General features: G+C 43.9%; 1 protein-coding gene across 2 annotated transcripts in view; it reads right to left on the reverse strand.

The window, feature by feature from the left end:
* FHIP1A (FHF complex subunit HOOK interacting protein 1A) overlaps positions 1-24,629 on the reverse strand; it is a 288,999-nt gene extending 264,370 nt beyond the window's left edge. For both annotated transcript variants that reach the window (XM_043484596.1, XM_043484579.1), the window contains exon 1: positions 24,279-24,629. The gene's annotated coding sequence lies outside the window, so the exon portion shown is untranslated. The remainder of the gene's footprint in view (positions 1-24,278) is intronic.
* Positions 24,630-26,617: the final 1,988 nt, after the last annotated feature.

Below are 26,617 nucleotides of genomic sequence, written 5' to 3' on the forward strand. Positions count from 1 at the left end.
TATTTGAGTCCTACACAGTGACTACAGGTAAGCAGGGAATCTGAGTGCTTCCTTGCAGCCAAGATTAAAAAGTAAATGTGATCAGTTATATGATTTTCTATGAGGAACAAACATTTCCACTCCTCCAGGGAAGCAAAGCTGTTTCCGAACACTTGCTATAAAACAGCTGCTCTAGGAGACGCAGAAAGACATGATGGAAAAATTTCCCAATATCGCAAATACGGTCACAAAGCTGGTTTTGTTTTTGTGTCTTTTTTTAATGTTGTCCCAGATTAAAACCAAATTCTACAAGGGAATCAAGATCATACAGCCCAGGAGCCCAAATTTTCCCAGCAACATGGTGGATTGAGCTTAGAGTAAAAAGCTGGAAGTCCAACCAGTGTAGTTTAGGAGATTATTAGCACTAAAGTGCAAGAACAAAAATTAAAATAAATCACCAAAATTATGATGCTCCTAGGTTTCCATCATCACCCCCTTTCTTTGAACAAGTCAGCCCCTGGTCACTGTGATCTAGCCCACAAACAGAACCACTTTTCACTTTCACTTTCTATTACCATTCCAACCTACACCTTCTAACCCAGAGCTAAAGTATTATCTTCATTTACTTACCTGACATTTCTACCTCAAGTACCAACTCCACAAGTCCCAAACTAATCTAAGTTATCTGACCTCTCAAACTCATTTTTCCTTCTGTCACCCTCAGCTTGTCATAAAAACCCTATCCTCGGGACTTTCCTGGCAGTCCAGAGGTTAAGACTCTGTGCTTCCACTGCAGAGGGCACAGGTTTGATCTCTGGTTGGGGAACAAAGATTCTGCATTCCTTATAGTGTGCCCTCCCTTCCCCCCTGCCCCCCTGCAAAAAAAAATCCTATCCTCTTAGTGATCTGGGCTTACATCCTTGCAATCAGTTTTCTCCTCCTTTTCCTTAACGACCCACATCCGATCAGTAGTCTGCCTATTCTACCTGTCCACGTTCTCTAATCCAGTCCCAGGCCCACTTTTCTAGATCATATCCCCAATACCTCAGGGCCATCAGATCACATGCCTTCCTGAATTATCTCCCAGCTATCTCTCTCTCCATTCCAATTTCTTATATATGCTACTGCAGAAGAATGTTCCTAAGGTTGTGACTATGTCAGTCCACTTAAAAAAAAAGGAAAGAAAGAAACTTGTAACAGGTTCTCTCCACTTACCTGAAGCAAATCTGTCTACCTAAGCCCCCATGGCCTTCTTTCTCACATAGCTCATGCTCCAGGCAGTCTATAAGCCCTTAAGTCTAGCCACTCCTGCTAGAAGCTGGATCTTCCCTTTTGTTCATGGTTGTATATCCATGAGACGCCCTTCCCTTCACATCTGCATATTTAAGGATCAAGCTGAAATGTCACCTCCCTCAGGAAGCCTTCTGTACTTCTCTCTGTGAGAAGTAACACTTCCTCCTCTCCGTCCTCCTGCACTTGTCGAGGGCTGTTGGCCCAGAGAGGAATTAGCAGACCCTATCCTCAGTCCCTCCCTGTCTAGCCTATGCTTGAGGCTGCTCCATAATCCTCATCCCAAACACACATCTGGTTCGGGCAGCTCCCTGCCGTCCCTCAGGTTTCACATCCCTCCAGTCACCCACAGCGTTTCGCTCCTACATGAACCACTGCACATATTGATTCTACTATAGTTCACTGTTTACGCATCAGCCTCCTCCAGGGCAAGGATCAAATCATTTATCTCTGCAATCTAACGTAGGCAGCTATCCGCACACCATCCAAGCTCCACTCCCTGCAGAACAAGTCTTCTCTTGCTTGTTTATTGTGTGTCTCTCCCACCAGAAGGTACTAAGTGAGAACACAGGGTTCGCTTGCGTTGATCTCATCTTTCTTCCCAGCATCTACAACAGTGCCAGGCACAGACTAGGTGATTCAAAGCTAAACATGAATTGATAAACAGCTGAATGATTCCAAGTGTCTAGGCCAGTCCTAGAACACCACAGTGACCCTCCCCCAAAGTCTGTTCAATGAATTCTGTCTTGTATATCAAAGTTATTATTAAACATATTCTACAAGCTCTGACAGCTGGGTGATCTTGATATCCTACTCTGGCTCCTAGCATGGTGCTTTATAGGAAACCCATTGCCTCAGATTAGGTAAAGAATCCATCTGCAATGCAGGAGATCTGGGTTTGATCCCTGGGTCGGGAAGATCCCCTGGGTGGTCTGGTCAAGGCTATGGTTTTTCCAGTGGTCATGTATGGATGTGAGAGTCGGACTGTGAAGAAAGCTGAGCGCCGAAAAATTGATGCTTGTGAACTGTGGTGTTGGAGAAGACTCTTGAGGGTCCCTTGGACTGCAAGGAGATCCAACCAGTCCATCCTGAAGGAGGTAAGTCCTGGGTGTTCATTGGAAGGACTGATGCTGAAGCTGAAACTCCCAATACTTTGGCCACCTCATGAGAAGAGCTGACTCACTGGAAAAGACCCTGATGCTTGGAGGGGTTGGGGGCAGGAGGAGAAGGGGATGACAGAGGATGAGATGGCTGGATGGCATCACCAACTCGATGGGCATGAGTTTGAGTAAACTCCGGGAGTTTGTGATGGACAGGGAGGCCTGGCATGCTACGATTCATGGGGTCGCAAAGAGTCGGACACGACTGAGCGACTGAACTGAACTGAACTGAATATTCTTGCCTGGAGAACTCCATGGACAAAGGAGTTTGGTGGGCTACAGTCCATGAGGCCACAAACAGTTGGACACAACCTGAGCAACTAACACACATGGTGCTTTACACATATGAAGTCCTTGATAGATTTCTGAACAAATGATTTAATCAATTAATACATTACTTAAGCGTTCATGTTCTAAATCTGAATTTGTTTCATCTTGTCAATAAAGGAGAATCAGGGGACTTCCCTGGTGATCCAGTGGTTAAGTCTCTGTGCTTCCAATGCAGGGGGCACAGGTTCGATCCCTGGTCAGAGAACTAAGATTCCATATGCTGTGCGGTGCAACCAAAAAATAAATAAAATACAACTCGTTTTATTTCTTATGACATAGGATGCCAGGGGAAAGACCGCCCTGCACAGGGAAGATCGCCAGCGGTGCTGTCAGAATGGCCCGCCTCTGTTTCTGTTCACCTGCGTGACTCTGAGCACACCATTTAACCTCTCTTCACTTCAGCTTCCTCCTTCAAAGGCCAGGAGGACCTCTCATGCAGAGCAGTCTATTCACTTCACAGCTAAATGAACAGCCTGCCCTAAGTCCTCCATTACCCCTTCTTTATCAGTCTTAAATGGCTCTAACTCACATTAGAAAATCTTCATATATATTCTCTGAACATGAGGGGGTCATTATTTAAAACAGTACAGGCTTTGTTCGTGTGTGAGTGCTCAGTCGCTCAGTCGTGTCCGACTCTCTGTGACCCCATGGACGGTAGCCCAGAAGGCTCCTCTGTCCATGGGATTCTCCAGGCAAGAATACTGGAGTGGGTTGCCATTTCCTTCTCCAGGGCATCTTCCCGACCCAGGGATCAAACCCATGTCTCCTGTGTTGGCTGGTGGATTCTTTACCTCTGAGCCACTGGGCAGGCCCTAGAGGATTTTCTTTACAAGGCATTAATTCTCCATCAATTTTTCATACCCTTACAGTCCTTCAGCACTCATCCTGCGAGCACAGGTGACTTGAGCACAAGACTCATCATTCCTAAGACTTCCTAGAGCCACAGCGTCATAATGTCCCAGGATGGCACTCCCTCACCTGAAGGGCAATTCTCTTTCCCACAGAGGAAAGAGCACAGCAATCAGATAAGTGATGAGAACAAGAACTGTACCCATTAAACACAGTACACAGTAACATGACCCCAGCTTAAGGTGGGATGATTTAGTCTTAAAAATAATAATAAAGAGCTTAATGCTAATGTAAGTGCATCTCAATCAAAATGCACTCAAATCCCTCTGGGGGACAGTTCTGTTGGGAGGTGGGGAGTGGTTAGCCAGCACTCACACAGATGACTGTCACTGATCAGGTATGAGGTTATGATTCAGTCAAGATGGGATTCACTGAGATTCACACAGACAGGCAGAGAACACAGTGAGTCTTCTGTACAACCATTAAATGGTCTTTTTCTAAGATCCTCATTTAATAAAAAGCAATGAACTGCCACAGAAGACAGTCAGCATAGAATCACCCTTTAAAAGACCAAATTCAAAAGAGCATTCTCTAACAAATTTTGATACTATTGCTAGGCACAGAAAATATTTGTATTGGAGGCAAAAAACTATATTTGCATAAATAAATGCTGCCAGCACAGAAGCAATATGAAAATGTACATCCTTACTGGCAAGTAGTAAACCCAACAAAATGCAAATGAAAGCCAATCTCTGGTGCTCAGGGGAAAACAAGAACATTCGAGAATATAAGGTCAATAGAACTTTTGTTCCCAGCCGCGTAGCTAAGGCTTGCCACCCTGTGAGCTTACAGAGTTGTTCACTCTTCTGAGAGCACCCATACCACGCTGAGTTGACTGCATTTTCTCAAAAGTGAATGAGCAAAAAGCACAGCGCTCCCACGGCAGCCCGAATGGAGCTGTGACAAACGTCCTGCTCTAAAATCACCTTTAACAGCTGCAGTCATCAGGTCAGTGTCTCCAAAGCCTTCCCAGAGATTCAAATCACAGCCATGTTACTTTAACTCAGTTACTCCCACTTAAAAATCCATGCCGATTCAAAGTGTTAGAGAGAGAGAGAGTACAGAGCTACTTCCTTCCAAAATCAGGAAGTAAAGGGGCAATGAGTGCATGTGCACTCCAACGCTCCATCATGCCCGACTCTTTTGCAACCCCGTGGACTGTAGCCGCCAGGCTCCTCTGTCCACGGGATTTCCCAGGCAAGAATACTGGAGTCGGTTGTCATTTCCTCCTCTGGGGGATCTTCCTGACCTAGGGATTGAATTTAAGTCTCCTGAAAATTGTTAAGTGAGAGTGGCTAAGGTCTTCCCCCGTGGCTCAGGGGTAAAAAAATCTGCCTGCAATACAGGACATGTAGGTTTGATCCCTGCATCAGGAAGATCCCCTGGAGGAGGGCATGGCAACCAACTCCAGTATTCTTGCTTGGAAAATCCTATAGTCAGAGGAGCCTGGCAAGCTACAGTCCATGGGGTCACAAAGAATCAGACACAACTGAAGCAACTAAGCATGCATGCATGCATGATGGCTAAAAAGATAAATTAACAAAAATATTGAATAATCTTGAGTAGCAGAAGTTGGCAAGAACCCCTGATACTTTTCAGTGGAAGAATGTAGTCGCAGTTCTGAGATGTTTCACACTAACAGGGACTTTTCCTAAACAAAGAACTCAACATCTAAGGAATTTAAAACACTTGAAAATAGTTCATTCAACTCCCTATTACAATGCTTACTGGTATAAAACAAAAAAATTGCAAGACGTATTTTGCCCATGGAGGATGGGAGGCACCAGGATGAAGTGAACAACTTGAGAGGAAAATGTAACCCCCTTCCTCACTGCCAGAAGCAAAAGTGAGACATCCTTACAGCATCAAGAGCAATTTCATTAAAGTTAACAAGAACACCAAAGTCCACACGTCTACAGGAATATTAGTCCCTTCAAAGACTACATGCTCATCACAAAAATGCCTGCCAATGCTCAAGATGTCTTAGTAGCAACTCTTCTAAGGCTGCCTTCACGTATATAACACCTTTTTGAAAACTTCAACTGTGACAAATCTGGGTCTTTGAAAGTGGAAGTTGAGATCTGTGAGCTGGAAATACATTTAAAAAATAAAGGGAATCACTGATTATTTTTAATCAAAAGAACAAGTGCTTTTTTTATGTGGCTTAAAAACTACTTCCAAAGATGATTCTTTAAAACTATTCCAAACTCCCCTTCTAAGAGCAGCAGCTATGGGATAAGCAGGCAACCTCCCTAGATGACTTCTTTGAAGAGCATGTTTCACTTTTTAGGATGTCCTTAGTATCAGGATTGTACATTCACTTAATTAGGTAACAGCTATCTCTGCTTCCATTTTTTCACGTTATTCATTCATTCAACAAATATTTACAGTGCTCCTAAATATCTGCCAAGTACTGTGCTAAGTCCTAGGGAGATAATGGTGAGCAGGCCTCTCTACCTGCCTCATGAAGACCATTTACAGAAGCACACAAATTATAACCATTAAGTCAATCCAAAGGGAGAAAAGAAAAAGACATAGGGTGATGCAAAAAACCTATTAAAAATTACTAAAGAAGACAATGAGATGATACAAACAAATTTTATTTAACACTTCATGAAGTGGACAGTCTCCCTGTGGAAACTGTAAAATGGGGCAGAAGACGACACTTTCACAGGATAAAGAATAAAGAACAAGGAAGGGAAAAACAGAAAACATCAGTGACACCCAGGGCTATGCAGTCACCCTTGTCTGGAGTGGGAAGTCTCATAGTTGACCTGGTGCTTGTGGACTGACTGACTAGTTATCCTTCCTGGGTTCCTGGTCAAGCAGAGCAGTTTCAGGGACACTTTGTTGTTGTTCAGTCACTAGTCATGTCTGACTCTTTGTGACCCCTGGACTGCAGCATGCCAGGCCTCTTTGTCCTTCACTATCTCCTGGAGTTGGCTCAAAGTCATGTTCACTGAGTCAGTGATGCCATCCAACCATCTCATCCTCTGTCATCCACTCCTCCTTCTGCCTTCAATCTTTCCCAGCATCAGGGTCTTTTCCAATGAGTTGACTCTTCACATCAGGTAGCCAATGTACTGGAGCATCAGCTTCAGCATCAGCCCTTCCAATGAATATTCAGGATTGATTTCCTTTAGGATTGACTGGTTGGATCTTCTTGCTGTCAAGAGTCTTCTCCAGCACCACAATTAGAAAGCATCAATTCTTCAGCGCTCAGCCTTCTTTCTGGTTCAACTCTCACATCTGTACATGACTACTGAGAAAACCATAGCTTTGACTATATGGACCTTTGTTGGCAAAGTGATGTCTCTGCTTTTCAATACACTGTCTAGGTTTGTCATTGCTTTTCTTCCAAGGAGCAAGGGACACTGGAATCATCTAAATGTCAGTTTACAGACAGAGCAACCTGGGCAGGAGGGGTTCTATCGTGGGCCTAGGCTATATACGGTGAGGCCCAGCTGGTGTAAAGAGGCTTTCTAAGGAGATGCAGTTTTTTGTTTTGGCTGTGCTAGCTCTTTTTGTTGCTGTGTATAGACTTTTTCTAGTTGCAGCAAGCAGGGGGCTACTCTCTAGCTGTGCTCAGGATTCTCATTTCAGTGACTTCTCTTATGGCAGAGCACAGGCTCCAGGAGTCCAGGATTCAGGAGTCGTGGTACACGGGCTTAGCTCCTCCACGGCATGTGGGAACTTTCCAGACCAGGGATCAAACCTATGTCCCCTGCACTGGCGGCCAGATTCTTATCCACCATGGAAGTCCAGAGATGTCATCTGAACTGAAGATAATCAGCAGTTAACTAGTTAAAGAACACTACATGGGGAAAGGTATGGAGACTGGGTGGAGTAGAGGAGAATGATGTTTCAAGTAGCAGGAACAGCATGTGCAAAGGCTCTGTGGTTTTTTTTCTTTTAAAGAGTATGGGCACATTAAGAAATGAAAGAAAGACTGCAGTGCTAAAGCACTACTTCAATACGAGTGAGAATACTAGCACTGCATGAGTACTAGTGAGAATACTAGCACTGAGGGAATACTAGTTTTGCGTGAATACTAGTGAGAATACTAGCATCGAGAAGTGTCTCAATGCTACTGAGAGAATGGTCCAGGATGAGGCTGGCAAGGTAGTCGGCTAAACTCCACGGAGCCTGGCACACACTAAGGATCTTCACTTCTTGAAGAGTGATGAGAGGCCTCAAGTGGACTCTCAAATGGGAAGGAGGATGGGAAAGAGACACCATAAAATCAACATTATTTAATATCACCAAGGCTGGAGTAAAGAACCAACTGGAGAGTGGACAGAAGAGAAGCAGGAAGACCAGTTAAGAAGATATTGTAATAATCTACATGAGAGGGTGGAGATAATACAGATGAGAGAAAGGGGTGGACTTGAGAGGCACTGGATGTAAAAGCAGTAAAAATTAGGATGGTATTCTGTATTTGTTATTTACTCAAAAATAATACTTTCGTTTTGCCTAAGGATTCCTTATTTGCCAATCAGTTGCAAACCAAAACACATAATGCAAATGTCAGAGTTCTTTTTCAATCTAGTTCTGCATATTTTATCTTATTTTATATAAAGAAAAAAATAGCAAAGAGAAGACTTAAGAAGTATTTCATTTTATGTAAAAATGTGTGTTCCTGAAAACCTGAGGTGCACCTGGGTAAAAGAACCCATACCTTATTACTGAGTAAATATTTTTCTTGCACAAAAACACACTAAAAAACGCAGAACAGAGTCTCATGATACTATATCAAGTGAAATGTAAAACATTATCTCAATGATTTCCATACATCATTTCTCTTTTATTACAGGGTACATAAATCAGGTGATTTTACAACTTTAAAAGGAAGGAATGGCTGAGAGATTTAATAATCACCATCAAGTTTTATAATAAACCATTTAGTAAGCAACTAGAATGCCCAAGAGGCTTCCAGTGATTTAAATCTATTCTTTCTCCAATGATTTCACTGGTTCCCTGATAATTCCCTGATGGACAGGGAAGCCTGGTGTGCTGCAGTCCATGGGGTCACAGAGAGTTGGACACAACTGAGCAACTGAACTGAACTGAACTGAATGATTTCACCCATATGGAAAAGTCATTTTTATATCTATCCTACTATGATATGCTACTTCTAATCCATACCCTCCAAAAAAAATACAGCTTTCCAGTAGGCCGGGCTTAGTTACCATGTCATAGCAACGTACTGGGGCCAGCCAAAAGTTCACTCGCGTTTGTCTGTGTGGTGGTGCACGCTCAGTCGTGTCTGACTCTTTGCAACTCCGTGGACTGTAGCCCGCCAGGCTCCTCTGTCCATGAACACTTCTAGGCAAGAATACTGGAGTGAGTTGCCATTTCCTTCTCCAGGGGATCTTCCCAGCCCAGGGATCAAACCTGTATCTCCTGAGTCTCCTGCATTGCAAGCAGATTCTTTACCACAGAGCCACCTGGGAAGCCCCCATAAGATGGTATAAAGTTCAAAATGTAGTCAGCCTTATAAACTCTGTGAGTACACAAAAAGTCAAATTTGGCACTGAATTTGCCACATGTTCTTGTGTTTGATGTACACAGCCCAGTTTGGGCCATACTCAGAACAGACATAAAGGAGGAAACCAGGTTTTAGTAGTCTCGTATATCAACAACAAATGTACCAGCTAAAGTCTAATGCCATGAGCTTAAAAAAAAAAGACAGTCTAACTTTGAGATTTTGCAACTAGATTCTATACCACTCCTTGAAAATACAGTTTTCAACTTGGAAAGAAACAGATTCAATAAAAAAAATCACTGAAGAAAGAATATAAAACTACAGCATGTTGATAAACTGACTTCTAAAGGCTAAATGCACATTTAAAAATGCTGCTTTGGGTGCCTTAAGCCACCACCCAGGCATTATTTGACTGCAGACTCTGCATAGGAATTTCTGTTTTCTTCCTTAAGAAAAACTGTTAAGCAACAAAAGTATATGTGAAGTAACCTGAATCACCTAAAACACAGTCTTGACAGTCATTATACTTTATAACACACTTAAGCTGAATTGGGCACACAGAAACTTAACTTCTGATATGCAACAACAGCTCTTTGTGGTTGTTTTTAAATATATGCCTTGGAATCTTCCCAGCACAGAGGTAAAGAAGAGAAATCATGAAAAATCTCATTATCTTTTACTTTTCAGGAAAAACAAAGTAGATTAGAATTAAGAATTAAAATCTCAAGCCTTACAAAACTAAAAAAGTAATTCACAGAAAAATATTTATTGCTATTGAGCTATGCCAGTGTACTCGATATGCCAAGTTTGCTGCTCACCTAGACATTTTATGATCACATTAAAACACAGTTGAAAGAGGAGCCCTACAGTAAAAAGGTTGACCCTTTCGTGATTTTACCTGTTTGACAAAGGTGTCATGATAAGTCACATGGCCCATGAGTTTCCCAAGCTGATTTGCTTCATGCACTCACCAGTATTTTAGTGAGGAAGAGTAAAGTGGGTTTTTATCTAAGACTCAGGCCTTACAATTTCTGTATTCCAGGTGAAGGGATAGTCACTCATCCCTTACTTTTCTTTTTTTTTTTTCTTCCCCTTACTTTTCTTAAGCAGTGCAAACAAGTATGTCCAAAAAAGTAGTGACAACTTGAAGGATTAACGAGGATATTAGACATCTCATATATAATTTTTTTCTTTTTTTTTTTTGGCCCCACATTGCAGCTTGTGGGATCTCAGCTCCCCAACCAGGGATTGAACCCACGCCCTCAGCAGTGAAAGTGCAGAGTCCGAACCACTGGACCATCAGGGAATTCCCTAATATCTAAGTTTTAAGAACAGAAAAAAAAATGAAGATTTTATTTATCAGGGCTTGATACAGTACATTCCAAATTCTGAAAGGAATTAACACTAAGGCATTTTGATTTATCTGTTCTGTTTGTTTTTATGTATGATGAGCTACCATCACTCAGGTCAGCAATTAACAATGTATAGCTATTCACAACCTGCCATTCCCACTTCTTGCCTCTGCTGGATTGTTTAAAAGCAAAATTCAGGACTTCCATGGTAGTCCAGTGGTTAAGACTCCGTGCTTCCACTGCAGGGGGCCCAGGTTTAATCCCCGGTCAGGAAACTCAGATCTCACACGCCTTAAGGCATGGCCCAAATCACACATCATATCTGAGACAAGAAAAAAATGGCCCACAGAGATATGTCACTTCCCAATCCCCAGATGCTCTGAATATTAATTTATATAGGGGGAAAAATATAGCTATAACTTTCATTCTTAAGAGGGAATCCATCTTGGATCATCCAAGTAAGTCCTAAAATGCAGTCCTGTGTATCCTTATAGGAAAGAGGTAGAGGAGACAGGACACAGACACACCAAGGGGAGAAAGCCACGCGAGGCGGGACAGAGAGACGCAGTCGCAGACCAAGAACAGCTCCAGAAAAGAACGATCCTCTCGCAGCATCGCACAGGGACCATGGCCTTGCCTACTCCTTGATTTTAGACTTCCAGCGTCCAGAACTATGAGAGAATAATGTCTGCTGTTCAATCCACCCAGTCTGTGGCAATGTAACTATAGTTATAGGAAACTAATACAACAGTGTACAAACTGAAAATTTTCTCATTATGTATATTTAAGAAATACTTTTTAAAAATAACACCATGATCATTCCCTTTGTTAAAGTCCTTTAATGTGTCTAAATCCAGAGTTCAAATTTCCCAAATTATCTCAATTTCATATTTATAATTTATAACTTTGTGGTGATTTAGCCAAACCAAGATACAAAAATACTTATGTCTCTTAAGTCTCAAGGCAACTTTTTAAAATATAAAAAATAAATAAAAACACTTATCTGACACTGACTTTGGGGAAAAAAATAATAGCTCTTCCTTCTTTGTTTTTCTTGCCATTTATTTACTGAACAAACAAAATAACTTGTTCTACAGAAATATCTACATTCTGGATTTGGCTGATCACACCTCCACAGTATTTTTAAACATGGTCCCCTTTTTTCCTGTGCTTCTTATAAACTAGCAATTAGAGACAAAGTCTTGATCAGAATCATATTCAGGTTTTTGATAAGAAATGTCAAATGTGTCTACATATTTCCTATTTTATCCAATTAGGGGGCACACATTTACTTTTTTCTCTTTTTGTGATGTCAACACTGATCAGTGGGCACAGGGATTCTCTGTCTGATGTTATCAAGTGTAAAGTTCCCAAGTACCCTTTGACCTAAGTTTCAGGTGTCACTGACAATCATTCCCTGGGTTGTTATTTCATTATGGGTAATGAAATGATAGTATTTTCTTTATGTCATTCCTTCTGCACTTATGAGTTAGAATGATAAAAATCAGGTTTTTGTCCAAACCACTTGTTGGTTCCCCTGAAATACAGCATTGGTTTTTCAAAAAAAACAGGAGAAGTAAGGTAAGTGCTTGATAACATCTTTTTAAGGTAGTATTAGGACAGATATCCGCCTCTTGACTATAAAGACTACCCTGGTCTCACTCAATGAGTGTAACTTCTCAAGTGCACTCCACTTAGTCCTCAAGTTACCAGTTCAAATACTCCACCTACAATATGAAACCTATTTTTAAAAAACAAAAGGCAGGACCCAACATGACTATCTCGATTTGATGTTGATTCTCAGGATTTACGCCCCATCAGATCAGTCCAAACTCTTCAACCAACCCCTTCGAACCAGTCAGCCTGAGGCTACCAGACCTTGCTTCACTGATACAACCCATCCTCTTATTCTGGACTTCGGTGTCTCTGGTCGGTGTCTGCACGCCTGACGCTCTCCCTGCAACCAGCTCAAGCTGTCCTCTTTGCCCTCAGGAGGAAACACAGCTCCTGCTCCTGCATCCAGCACCCACCCTTCTTCCAAGAATGGCACGATCCTTCTCTCAAGAGACTGCTCCTTTTCCCCACCCAAACGACGTGCTTCTAGATGGGGCTGCCGATTACCAGACAACGTGTGCCGCCGGCCCCGGGGAGAAGGGTACCATCCAAGGGAGGTTAACCAGAGGCAGCCCCGGGATTCTGAGATGTAGATTAAAAGCTCAGGCCCTCTTTCTGGGTGATCCTTGACTTCTGGGCAGCCATGCCCTCAGCCACGTGGAGAAAACCGACCCAGAGAGAAGTATGGAGAAGTTGGGAAAAGACACGGAGACGCTCAGTGGTATAGGAGTCTCCAGCTTTGGCTTCTAATACCTCCTTCACTTCTCTCATACCTTTGACCATGTGAGTCGATAAATTCCCTTTCCATATAGTTGAAATTTCTATAACTTACAACCAAAGGAATCCGAATACAATCCCCACCACAGTGACGTCTACATTTCTGGTTTCTTATGCTTACTTTCTGCACAAATAACGCTTAATCACAAGCTGTCCTAATTTTTTGTGTGTCAAATATATGTCTGTCAACATCTTCTGTGGCTCTGCAGACATATTAACTCATAACTTCTGAAAGAACCCTACTAACAATCCCTAGAAGAGTGCTAACAGAGATTTAGCACATAAATAACAATTACTATGCATTGATTATTACTTACATGGTAAGCATTTCAGATGTGTTATCTTATTTAACCCTCAAGGAAAATTCCTACGGTGGCCGGGGGAGCATTATAAACTTGGGCTTCCCCGATGGCCCAAGTGGTAAAGAATCCACCTGCAATACAGGAGACACAGGAGAGGTAGGTTTAGTCCCTGGGTCAGAAAGATCCCCTGGAGGATGAAATGGCAACCGACTCCAGTATTCTTGCCGGGAGAATCCCATGGACAGAGGAGCCTGGCAGTCCATGGGGTTACAAAGAGTTGGACACAACTGAGCACAAAAACATAAAGAAGCTAAGGTTCATCACAGGAAAGTAACAGGTTCAAAGACACAATTACTAAATAGCAAAGCAGAGGTCTGAACCAGATTTGTGTCCAAATTGCACCTTCTCTCCACCATGCCCATGCTGCCTCCTACAACAATAAATACTTGCCAATTAACTTACCAGAGAGGATAACTCACCAAAGACCTCTGTTTAACCCCTGACTCTCCACTGACCTCAAAGTACATGCCCTTCATCATTAAGCATAACATTAATATATGGATGCATAAATAAATGAGCTATATGAAAATAAGTACCTTGAAAAAGTTATAATACAATTTCTCCAAAATTACTACTGGCAGCCTGAAGACAAAATGCTGGCATTCCTCTTAAGGAAGAGGTAAAAGGATGAATATTTAAGACCCCTCTGCCTGACCAAGATGTATACAACTCCCCTGGCGGTGATATTTCAAAACAGCAAAAGGAGATTTGTGAGAGCCTGTCGATGTGTGACGCGCCTTCAGCTCTGCAATTGCTCAGAGGAATATTCCTGTGTCATCATTAGACACTAATAGTTATTGAGCACTCCCATGGCTTGGAGGCAAGAACAGAAGCCCTTTAGGAAGAAAATGGCTGCATCTTCTTAGCTCAGTGACGACAGACCAGGAGGACAGGAACACCAATTTACTGACAGAGAACCCAAAAATCACCAGTTCCCATCTCTACACGATCTGCATCCTTCAGGCCAAGATTTTCCATTCAATGTTTCTGTGTCCAATTGCTGCTGGAACTACTCTATTAAACTAAGTCCGAGGCAACAACTGTTTCCAGCATCTACCCAAGGACTTTCCAATGAGAAGTGTCCCATACATGTGTTGGTGTTGCCTGCCTCTTTTTTTCCTTCCTCACTGCTTCCACTCTACTTGGGGGCCTTATACCATACATACACTCTTCTGAGCAAGACAGTGACTGTTCCTAAGAAGGTCAGAGCTGCTATCAAAGAGGCACGCTCCTTAGTTATAAGCTGGCAAGAGCAGAGCCAAGAAGAGAGTGTGCCCAGCACACACTGGCAAATGGCTGTACCCCTTGATGGCACAGGACTTCACTAACCTGCATGGTCTGGTGAAAGACAGCCCTAAAGGGCTCAGCGCCGTCCCGACACAAAACAACTTCAGATGAGACCGTATGTGCAACAGTGCTTTTCAAACCACGAACAGCCGGGAGACTCTAAATTACTCCTGCTATAGATGGGGCTGTAACAAAGGCAATGACCTGGGGAAAAGGTGGGTATATGGTTTGAAACCTAACTCGGTCTGGATGTGCTAAGTCGCTTCAGTCATGTTCGACTCTTTGTGACCCTATGGGCTGTAGCCTGCAAGGCTCCTCTGTCCGTGGGGTTTTCCAGCTAAGAGCACTGGAGTGGGCTGTCATGCCTTCCTCCAGGCGATCTGCCCAACCCAGGGGATGAACCCTTGTCTCCGATGTCTCCTACGCGGGCAGGCAAGTGTTTTACCACAGGTGCCACCTGGGAAGCCCAGGTCTGAACAGAAGGGACCTTCAGTAACAAGAAGGAAAAAAGAAAGAGGGGCCAACAGGATTTAACAGAAAGCCCAGACAGCCAAGGGTGTGAAGAGTTTTCAAGACAGCAGGCTTCCGAGCACTTCCCTGGGGGCTGGCTAACAGGCTAAGCCACCAGCGGCTAAGACTCCACGCTCCCAGTGCAGGGGGCCTCGGTTTGATCCCTGCTCAAAGAACTAGATTCTGTCTGACACAACTGAAGATCCTGTGTGCTGCAGTGAAGAAGCAGTGCAGCCAAATACATATTTTTTTTTTTACTCTTTAAAAAAAAGACAGCAAACTCCCATTCAATTCAACAAACACTTACTGAATGGCAGGCGTTGGTCTACATCTTGGGACACAGCCAAAGAGAGTCAAAACTAATTCAGCAGAGATCCCTGCCCTTCGTGGAGCTTTACGTTCTTATTTGGGGGTTAAGTGATAAACAATACACAAAATAGATAAGTAAATTGTAATATGTTAGAAGATAAGTGCAGGACAGCAGGAGAAGGGGGAAGGAATGCGCAGAGGATCTGTAACACCCTGAGATTAAGACATAACAAAGTGCATAAGGAGGTCAGAGTTGCAATGATGTTCCTCAAAAACGACATTCAACTGCAGGAGAAACGAGGAAAATCAAACAGAGCTTGAATGAAATGTGCATAAAACTGGACAACTGCCTAGGAAAACAGAGCTCTTTTTCCATATTTCGTCTTCTTGACCCTTGCTCAAAATTATTGACACCAACATGCTATGTTAACATAATTACGGAGGAAGATACGAAATGACTTCACCACAGGCAGAGCAAAGAGAATTTCTAGAGACAAGAGCAAAGCAGATGAGAGGAAAAATAGTTGCAAACCAGTACTTCAGGAAAGGGCTAATTCAACAGAACTTTAAATGTGGCTCAACTTTTTCTTAAGAAAAGTTAGCTCTAGGTCAAGGACGATGTGTAAGTTTTGTTTCCAGTAACAACGCCAAACACCTGGCAGAGTCTCCCTGGAGCACTGCTCTGATGAAGAGCTCTGGGTCTGGTGGGCACTGAGCTGCACGCTTCTTCCCTGGGCACAAGGTCGGGGAGTGAGCATGAGTGCCCCACACGTGCCTCTCCTTCCTTGGCAGAGCTTAGTGCTTTAAAAAAATCAGGAAACACTGACCACCTACCATGTGAAGCAAAGCCAAGAACAGTGGAGGATTTGCAGTATAGAGCTTGAGCTGAATCCTCATGGAGTTCATAACTAGGAACAAGGACAATTGTATAAAAGATTTTTTAACACTAGAAAGCTAATGTCTAATGACTAAATTCCTAAAATTTCAGTACACAGGTTCAGATGCCAGGAAACTGCTACAGGAAAAGATAGCCAAGAAAGGCTTAATGGAGGACACAGGCTCGGAACTGGATTTGAAGAATTCACATCACCGAGATAGGCAAGAGGAAGGACTGGTCCCATCAGAGACAGCGGGCAAGGAATAGGTAGGTGTGCTCAGGAATGAAGAACAGATCAGCACGGCCGCCTGAGCAGAGGATCCGCGTGGGGCACGTCCCAGATGCCTCGGGTGTTAGGGATCTCCAGGGAAAGAACCAACCACACAGATAAAGGAGGCGGAGAGACACAGAGAACAAACGTGGGCAGCAACGGGAGAAAGGAGCGGGGGGGATGCACCGGGACACTGCGATTGATGTATTTACACGACTATGTACACTAGTGGGATAGCACCGGGAACTCATCAGTGCTCTGTGGTGACTAAATGGGAGGGAAATCCAAGAGCAGACATGTAGATACGTACAGCCGACCTGCTCTGCTGTGCGGCGGAAACTGACACGACCCTGTAAAGCAACGAGACTCCACCAAAAATTTTAAAAGTAAATAAAGGACGTATATTTATATATATATATATAGACAGACAGACAGAAAGGTTTATCATAAGGAATTGGCTCGTGCAATTACAAAGGCTGAGAAGTCCCAAATCTGCACTGGAGAAAAACAGCTGATGATACAGTTCAGGCCCAAGCTTGAGGCCAAAGGCACAGAGTGGATGTCCTAGCTCGAAAACTGTCAGGCAGAGAGAGCGAATCCTCCCTTCCTCAGCCTTTCTGTTCCATTCAGGTCCTCAGTGGGCTGAAGAGGCCCAGCCACAACAGAAAGGCCATCCGCTCCACCCAGTCCAATTCCAACGTCAATCTCATCCAGAAACACCCTCACAGACACACCCAAACAATGTTTAACCAAATCCCTGGACAACCTGTCCCCCAATCAACTAAATCTGGCCCCTAAATTTAGCCATTATACCTTGAATTGACCTATTACTCAGTAGGCAACAAGGACCATGATCAGTGACATAAGCAAAGCTGTACTTTATAGAATCAGACCAATCATGGCATGAAAATGGATGACAGAAAGAAAAACTGGAAATGAAAACAAGGTAAAACACATTACAATCGCCCCTGAGATAATAAGACGCAGACCATGAACAACACACACGTGTAGGATTCTGTTCACAATAAGGTAGGTACTCAGCTAGGTGACTAAGATGAGTTTACTCTTGTCATCCTATGGTTTAATAGGATGTCAGGATCCAAATAAAGACCTATGTAGCAGGAACTGGAGAAGCAAGCCCAGGATTTCAAAGGTCAGCAATGAGGATGCAGGTTTAGGGATCACTCGTGTAGGGGCGGGAGCCAAGTTGAGAGTTTATTCCAGGAGTGCCCCTCCTGACAGAAGCCGGAAGGACAGCAGGTTGAATCAGTCAGGCTTGAGTCAGAAAGTCTCACAAGACCGACTCGTTTTGTGATTCACTGTGGAGGAATGACCACTCCTAGGTGGCACACTAATCCTAAAACACGATCAAGAGGTAGGATGACTTTAGGAGGAAAAAAGGGAGGCGGCAACACAACCAGCCCCCAAACCACCAAAACACAACTTACAAGCTGACTCATCAAGAGCACACACAGGGTCCACTTTCCAAATCGGACACACAAAGGCCTCAACATGAACCCAGTGGAGAAGCACAAGGAGGAAACGGAGGGACAAACTTCATCAAGCTGGTAAGAAACCAGCATGAACCATTAAGTTTTTAATACAACTCGAGTAAACAGCACATTGTCTCGTATTTCCTGAAGCAAATCAAGGTCAATGAAAGTCCTGTTGCCACTTTTTTCATAAACATTACTGTATCTTGCTTAAAATAAGGAAAGTGTAAACATTCTGAAATATATCACAAACAGGAGGGATTTTAAATATTCAACTTATTAAAAAAGTGAGTGTTAGAGACCAGGCAATAACCAAGACTAATACACAAGATATGTTTCATCTTTCCACAAAAAAAAAAAAAAAAAAACATAAGAACTATATACAAACAATGATGTTTCACCTGTATCCTTTTCATATAAAAGACATCAAGAAGCTTTTTTCCTAATAAAATAAATATGGGCAGACATCATCTTAATTTTAAGGGTGCACCAAATATTTATGCTAAATGACCTATTGATGATATTTTTAAAGTATAGCTTATATTACTTATGCATAAATACACATATGTATATATGTGTGTCTGTGTGTGTATACACACATAGGGTATGTGTATATATATATATAAGTGTGCATCTGTGTACATTTATATTTGTTAAGATGTTTTTATACTCATTCTAATATGTTACAAAGAAAATCATGAATGAACTCCAAGTACAAGTTCCATGAACACAAACAAATCAGAAGGTATTCATCCTGAGGAATGAAACACAATTCTCTAATTGAATGGTTATGAACAAAGCTTGGACTCCATGAAAATATTAATCAGCTCTCTAAGATGACCAATAAAAACTTTGCCACAGGAATTCCTGAAATGTTCCTGCTTCAATGAGCCTAGGTCATGAAATTTAGCCAAAGTATTATATTTCACATTTTCCACACATAGATGAGTAAAATTAGTTCTTGGGACTTTCTGCAGGTCTAAAGATCTTAAAATTGACCCATGACCAATATTTCAACAGAGGTAAATTTTCATACAAGGGGAGCTAAAACACACTCACTTTGCATTCTGCAAAGCCTAGCAGATTCCCCTGAACTCCTTAATGGCATGTCCTAGAATAATGTTCTGTAAAAAAAATTTTTTTAACTATGCTCCATAAAAAGTAATTAGCAGCTCATCCAACAACTGCAGAGTATTTTTAGAGCTGTTAGCAATTACTATATTCTCTTGGGAAAAACATTAAAACCAAAAAAATCTGAAATGAGGTGAGCCTCACCTAAAAGCTCAGCGCCTTTTGTTACTATGACCTTTTGTTTCAGAGTCTGCTCATATATTAATAATTTCTATCTTTGGTCCAATACGTTCAAAAATAAAAAAGCCATTAATATAGTTTAAAATGTAGAGACACTACTAGAGGAAGTATAAATTAGAGAAAATTAATTTTTCATCCCTCTGACTCTTTCACAAACCTTTCCTACCCAACTGTACAAAGATATACTTTCAAGGATGTTCTCCAAAGCACTATTCTTACTATGGGAAAATGGGAAACAACCCACATTTCCAACAATGGGAAATTGCTTAAATTACCTGTGATGCAATACTACACAGTATGATCTGTATGTATGGCTATGGAAACATTTTCAATGCATATTAAGTTAAAAATTAAGTTGAAAGTTGTGTTATTTTACCCCCACTTGTTATTAAAATCACAATTATAAATACATTTTAAGAAAATTTGGTGGAAGTTTCTCTAGAATACAACAACACAATGCACTTTTAACTTTCAACATTACATATTTCTGTAGTGTTTGAATGTTGAATAATATGTATTGTGTGTATAATCAGAAAAAATAAAGTTTTCTTTTAAGTTGGTGATATAATTTTGGAGGGAAAGTAGAAAATCTCATGTATAAAGAAAAAAGAAATCTTAGATTACTTTACTTTAAGAAATTACTTTAAGAAATCTTAAAAACTTTTCTATTATAGTTCTGCTATATCACCTGCCTCTGCCTCTCTCTTGGAAGACCATTGTTGCCTTATTCTCAGAATTTCAAAATTAAGCAACATACATAGATATCAAAAAGACCTTCTTATCATCTCCCATTAGTAATAGCTTCTAGGGATAAAAGTTTAGGCCAAACTCCAGTATTTATCAAATTCAACTGAGTAACACCATCAATTTCTGAATAGCTGCAGACAGACTGCAAAAGTATCTCTAATTCTAATTAAAAGTTATTACAGAATTAACCTCAAAAATGTACAGATTATGCAGACTTTGAAACTCTGCAGCACTTCTGTAATAGAAATATGAGGAATTAGAGATAATCACCTAGTTTTGAATCCACAGTCCAACAATCTAACCAAACACTGTAAAAAGTAGACAGAAAGGAGAAGGGAGCAATGCCTGGAAAGGTAACGAAGGAATCACAAGCGTGGAGGAAAGTTCCTCCTGCCTGGGGAAGGGTGTGAACCCGGCAGACCTTAGCGAAACAATTAAACTATATTTCAATTTCCTCACCTACAAGATGAAAGGGCTGGAAATAAACAATCTCTGCAGTCCCTTTTGGCTCTAAAATTCTAAAAACAAACCTTTACTCTCTCCTTGCCAAAGACGACCTAAAAAGGCAATACACATGTACCCAGCATAACATATAAGGTATAAGGTTGTAACGTACTTGGCCAAAAACAGCAGAGTCCCGCCTGGCTCCTCCTCTCCCTTGAGTCCCACTCTCCAAAAGAAGCCCTTTCAACTGTTTTAGATGTTTCTTCTAGTAATTAATTCCATATTTGTAAACCCCACACTTAAATTCTATTTTCTGATTTTTTTCAACTGTAGATCCTAGTCAAAGTTCCTTATGGCAACTAGTAGGGTATTTATTTACCTACCCCACCTCCTGGGGTGCGGCTACACTGTTAAGATGCAAAGGATATAAAGATGACATGCATGTACACACACACGTAAGTACGTATTTCTATAGTCCCCCATGAGCACGCATTTTTGTAAATGAGAAATAAGACCCCATTTTGCATCCAAACACTGCACACGATGTAGCAGAGAAAAAATTAAAAGCCTGGCTTCTAAACCAGAAACACCGCACTTGGGTCTGAGTTCACCACATACAGGAACAAAATATGCATCTAAAAGTTTATTTTCTCGGAGTCTCCTCTGTTTTCCTCCTGTATAATCTGAATATAATAGCCTGAACTTCAAAATGGTTAAATCACAAAGCACAAATATGGTATGTGCTCAGTCACTCAGTCATGTTTCGACTCTTTGCAACCCCAAGGACCGTAGCCCACCAGGCTCCTCTGTCCATGGGATTTTTCAGGCAAGAACACTGGAGTGGGTTGCCATTTCCTTCTTCAGGGGATCTTCCACCACCCAGGGATCGAATCCACATCTCTTGCATCTCCTGTATTGGCAGGAGGATTCTTTAACACTGTGCCACCTGGGAAGCCCCCATACTACATTTGATCTTAGCCAAAAGGCCAAGAAGTGATGGCAAGAGCTGCCTTTTTGGTTAAGTCAGCCATCTCAAGACCCACAAAAAAGTTACTTTCTGTTATTGTCTTCACTAAGAGATCCCTATAAATGAAGTTCCTGAAGCTACTGGTCACTTGAGCACTGTTCTCCTGTGTAGGCTAAAAACTAAGAGGCAGACATCATGAGGGTAAGAGTGAAGTGGAGGTGTTCACTCTTCACAGAGGCATGAGAAGTAAGAGTGAAGTCAGTCATGCTCCACGGCCAAAATCTGAGGGGCCAGCTCTTCCAAGGGCCTCGGTACCACCCGATGAGACAACTGTACACAGAACATTGGGCATCTAAGCAGGGATCAGAGAAAGCAACTCTGTTTTATATTTGCAGAGAGAGGGAGCTTTCTTATCAAATTCTTTTTTGAAAAGTAAAACAAGAACATAATTTCAAAAGTCACACCTAGGCTTCTTCTAATATGTACCTCTATATTTCAACATTATTTGTACATCTGCTTTCTGATTTGCAGATATACTCTACTCACTTTCTATTATGGCAGAAAAGAACTTTGCAGAGAAAGTGTTTTGAACCAATTTCGAAAAGTTATCACGAAGAACTGTCCAGCAATGCATTACCGACACTATAGTAAAACAGTCCTCTCATTTCTGGTCTTCAAAGGCCTACATTAAAAGTAATACAACCTGGGCTCCCCTGGTTGTCCAGGGGCTAAGACTCCACACTCCCAAAGCAAGGGGCCCGGGGTGGATCCCTGGTCAGAGAACTAGATCCCACATGCCACAACTAAAGATTTCGCATGCCATAACGAAGATCGAAGATCCCATGTGCTGAAACTAAGACCCGGCACAGCCAAATAAATATCTTTTCTTTTATATAAATTGATACAACCGTACTGTCTCTACTTAGAGGAAGGTAGCAAGCTAGCTGGGTAGTTGTGCCTAGACTGTGAAACCACTCTAAATCTCTCTCTGAATCTAGTTCAGTGATAGGCAGTTTCTCTTGTCTTTTCTATCTACCCCACACAGTTAAATCCTATTCCGAAAGCTACAGGACAAACGACAGATGGGACCCCAAACTTTATTTCAAAACAAACATGGAAACAATTTCTATGAACTTGGCGGAGAGGAATTAACTGGAACTAAAAGAAACCAGCTTTTAATTATCTGAAAAGGTTATCTAAAGCCAACAAGTATGCCACATTAAGCCGTAAATGTACAGACTGAATCTCCTGTTCGACTTCGGTGCAGCGAAGACCGCTAAAGTTCTCCAAATGTGGACTTGGGCTGTGGTACGCTACGTTTGGGCAGTTTCAGGGAAAACATCCTGTCCACTGCCAGGTGTCCAAGTGAATTTGAGGTCAGGCAGGTGACCCTGCCAACCAGACATGGTACATTAAGGCGAGGAAATCTTTTCTCTCACTAATCAACAGGATAAAGGTGATTAAGCAGGAATTATTTTTCAATGACCTACATAATTTCATCAGGGCTGCTGTGGCTATTAGCAGAGAGCAGCTGACTTCCTAATAAGATGAATTTGATAGCAGGCCCCTTCCAGAGAAGGCAGGCAGCAGGCCCAGTCTGCAGGGAAGCAACAAGTGGTATGCACTGTTACACTCCTCCTCCTCAGGACTCTCTCTTCTCTGTTCTGATCTTCTTTCTTCCACTGGGAATATTCCTCACCTTGGATGGCTAAGAGTGCAGCACCTGCTGGATGGTGGAAGCTGGGTCTATTTTTTGTTTAATTTTTATTTTATACTGGAATATAGTTGATTTACAACGTTGTGTTAGTTTCAAGTGTACAGCCAAGTGATTCAGTTATACACATTCATATATCCATTCTTTTTTCAGATTCTTTTCCCTTTTTAGTTATTACAGAATATTGGGAAGAGTTCCCTGTGCACCCAGTTGGATCCACCCATTCAGAACAGACCAGGATAAATTACGAGTCTGGGATTAACAAAACCGGGCTCTATTAAGAATGGATGGATCCACGTGGGTGGGACAGAATTGGGCTAATTCATCAGACCTGCCCACTTGTTTCCCAAAGTCCCCAGGAAACAAGGCTACCCCTGCCATCAACACCTGGCTCTGGCTGGGCTCCTGAAATAGGACAGCAGTTCCACTCCCGAGCAGAAGTGGAATTATAACAAAGGACCTTTGTTAAGGTCGGAGCAGGACAGACAGACAGACAGACAGACACACACACACACACACACACACACACACACACACACACACACACACCATCATCATCACCGTCAATAATAACAACTTGAAAGCCGTTTCATAAGAGAACTTGATGAAACTGAGCAAAAACCACCCAACAAGTAAGTCCTCACACTGGAAAGTACTGCAAACTTAAGCGTGGCACCGCTTCTGCCTCTACTATAAAAGCGACAAGGTCTGGAGAGGAAAACTGAGCCCCAGACCTCTTCGCCTTTGCCGGTTCCTCCCGCACGACCCAGCTCTCCGGCCCCAGGGACCAAGAAAAGGGTGGAGAGCCCTAACGCCACCCTTCTCCGTCAAAACAAGCTAGCTCCCTCTCCCCCGGGATCAATCACAGAGTAACGCCCGGTCCCGCAGCTCGGGGAGCCAACCTCCTCCCCGCCGCGCCTGGCCCGACACAGAGACCGTGTCTGGGCTATTCCCAAGGGCCCCCTCCCAATTCCTGCGCCTCCCGCCCGGTCGGAGAGCTCAGGAAGAGGCGCTTCTGCTCTCCCGCTTCCCACAACCCCTAAAGGAAGAGAGTCCCTCAGCGCAAGTCTCAGAACCGCGCGCCACGTACCTGTCAGTGGCCGCGGCTCCCCCTCCCGAGGGCGCGGTGCGGGGACGGTGCAGAAAGTTTGTGCCACTGCCCGCGCCGGACGCCGCGAGGAAGGGGCAGCGGGCTCCTCGCCGGGTCCGGGACAGTCCGCTGCGCTCCCGGGCCGGCCGACGCTCGCAGATCTCGGCTGGGCTCCCCCCGGCCCGGCTCCAAGTGTACAGCGGCTCCCGTGGAAAGGAGGAGGCGGGAGAAGGTCCGAGCGCAACTCCCCGACGGTGCGTCAGCGGGTGGCGGAGTCGCGCCGCTCCCCGGCTCCCCCGCCCCCCTACCCCGCGCCCTCGGGAGCGCAGGCGGGGCCCGGCCGGGGAGGGGCCCAACCTGCCAGGCCGGCCCCGGGAAGCGCGCCGGCCCCGCCCGCCGGCCGGCCCCGCCCCTCGCAGGCCCCGCCCCTCGCGGCCCCGCCCCTGCCCCCGCGCGTGGCCGCCAGGTGCGGGGTGGAGGGGGCGGGGTCGGCTGCCAGTGGCCCGGGCGCCCGTTGCCAAGGTGAATGAGGCGGAGCCTCTGAGGAAACGTTTCCACCGAAACTTGAACCCCGCGGAATGGAGGACACCGCGCCCTTGGGGAACTCGCCTGTCGCTGGAACTACACCCCTTCACGAACACACACACACACACACACACACACACTACGTTTACAGTCGTGCCAAAAGGCTCATTATTTGGGTTCTGCTGAGTGGAGAAGGTGAGACACCTCCATGCGACACGCATGGAGTATAGGTGTACGTGTCACAGTTCACTGGCAGTTTTCCCCCTGAATATGAGGGCTATTTAATTGGACATTTCAACAGCAAAAAGAAACTTCCCCATCTCACAACTCCTCGGAAAATGAGACAGCAGGTTGGGAATCCGTTTCCCTATCGCCCAGGGTATGGCGATGGCCTTTGGCACTGCCTTTCCAGAACCCAGACTTTTCCAGAACCCAGACCTTTCCAGAACCCAGACCTCGGACCACGGACGACCGGACACCATGTTTGCTGGCTGCTCATCATCGGAGACCCTGCCCATTGTCTTGCGGGCACTGCCACCTCCTCCTCCCCATTTCTCCTCCTTCCACGCTCCTTGCCTGTTTGGATGGTAAAGTCGAGGAGGAGGAATCAAATTCCTGGTTAGAGGCTCTCTTGGCATTTCCAGAGCCCTGTGGTTGGTGTGGCTGAAACTTGAGGTGAGCCGCAATCAGAGCGGGTTGGGCCTAACCATGGCTTGCAAAGGCGGATGTGGGGTTTTTCCTACCCGCAACATCCTGCTGGCTCCTCACTAGATTCTCCTTTGGAGGAAGTATATCTTCCTCCCTCCATTCTCGATGAATGGCATCCAGTGACAACGAAAATCAACTCTATCTAGCTTCGGTTTCTCTCTTGCAACCTCGGTAATCAGAGGATGCAAAATCTCACACTTCCGGCTCTACAACCACTGCTATTCTTGATGACTGCGGCAGGGATGCACCTGCTGCAAATAACTCTCAGGATTCACCAACCTTCCGCCTATAACATGCAAGACAGGTGGCTAACTAAAAGCTGTGGAAGGACAGGGAGATAGAAGCATAGGAGCGAGGAAGTTCTGCCCAGCAGGTCAGGGCCTGTTCTAACAATTGGGATGTGGGGGATTCATTTATTCATCCATTATAGAGTGTTTTGTCCATGCTAGGCATTCTCCTAGGGACTGGGGACACAGCAGAGGACAAAAACAAAAATTGTAGCCTTCATGGAGTTTACCTTCCAGGCAGGAGACACAAATGATAAAGAAAATATGTGGACTGCCATATGATTCGGAGAAGGAAATGGCAACCCACTCCAGTACTCTTGCCTGGAAAATCCCATGGACGGAGGAGCCTGGTAGGCTACAGCCCATGGGGTCGCAAAGAGTCAGACACGACTGAGCGACTTCACTTCATTCACTTCATACTTTATTACTGGAGAAGGAACATGGCAACCCACTCCAGTATCCTTGCCTGGAGAATCCCATGGACCGAGGAGCCTGGCGGGCCGTGGTCCATGGGGTCTCAGAGTCGGACACGGCTGAAGTGACTAAGCACGCACGCACGCCCTATGATTAGCAGTGCTGTGGAGAAAAATCAGACAGGGACAGAACAGAAGGAGTAAGCGGCGTGTTCTCCTAAATAGGCGATCAAAGAAAGCCGCTGGCGATATTAGGGCAAAGGCCTGAAGGAGGTTGGGAAACAAGCTATCTGAGCTGATGACCTCTGAGGCAGAAAGGCAAAGGCCCTGAGGCAGGGGCGGGAACATGCCTGAGTGTGCTGGGGGCAACCGGGGCGCCACGCGGCAGGAGAGGGAGTCAGAGAAG

The sequence above is a fragment of the Cervus canadensis genome, chromosome 1, assembly GCF_019320065.1.
Source record: "Cervus canadensis isolate Bull #8, Minnesota chromosome 1, ASM1932006v1, whole genome shotgun sequence".
NCBI classification, from domain to species: Eukaryota; Metazoa; Chordata; class Mammalia; order Artiodactyla; family Cervidae; genus Cervus; species Cervus canadensis.